This window comes from Sinocyclocheilus rhinocerous, unplaced genomic scaffold, assembly GCF_001515625.1.
Source record: "Sinocyclocheilus rhinocerous isolate Xijiao unplaced genomic scaffold, SAMN03320098_v1.1 scaffold4118, whole genome shotgun sequence".
NCBI lineage: Eukaryota > Metazoa > Chordata > Actinopteri > Cypriniformes > Cyprinidae > Sinocyclocheilus > Sinocyclocheilus rhinocerous.
In genome coordinates, this window is record NW_015628692.1 from 59650 (window position 1) to 60117 (window position 468).

At 24.6% G+C, this 468-nt stretch overlaps 1 protein-coding gene across 1 annotated transcript in view; it reads left to right on the plus strand.

Moving 5' to 3' along the window:
- inppl1a (inositol polyphosphate phosphatase-like 1a) overlaps nt 1-468 on the plus strand; it is a 46892-nt gene that overhangs the window by 35075 nt on the left and 11349 nt on the right. The gene's annotated exons all lie outside the window — the stretch shown is intronic.

Sequence of the window (468 nt, forward strand, 5' to 3'; positions counted from 1 at the left end):
CACACACACACACACACACACACACTCTCACACACACACACACTGCTAACTCACTGTTCTGAGACTAACTCAAGCACCTTACCAGTCAGGTGCTCATCACTATGTTTGTGATTAGGTTATATACATTTATTTATTTGCTTGTATTGGGGCACGATTAATCAAAATAAAACCAAAATCCTTAAAATTAAATTAAATTAAATACTCTTATTATTATTATTATTATTATTATTATTAAATATTATTACTTTTGTTTATTTTACAGTACAATAATACTATAATGTAATTTCTTTATTAATTTAATTTTTACACTTTTATAATATAATTTAATTATAATAATAACAACTACAACAATAATAATAATAAACTAGAGTCTAGTGTAAGGATTTCCAAATGTACTCATGCTAAAATCAACAGTAAATCCACATTTAAAGCTGATATTTTAAACGTTTTATAGCTGATATATTTTTT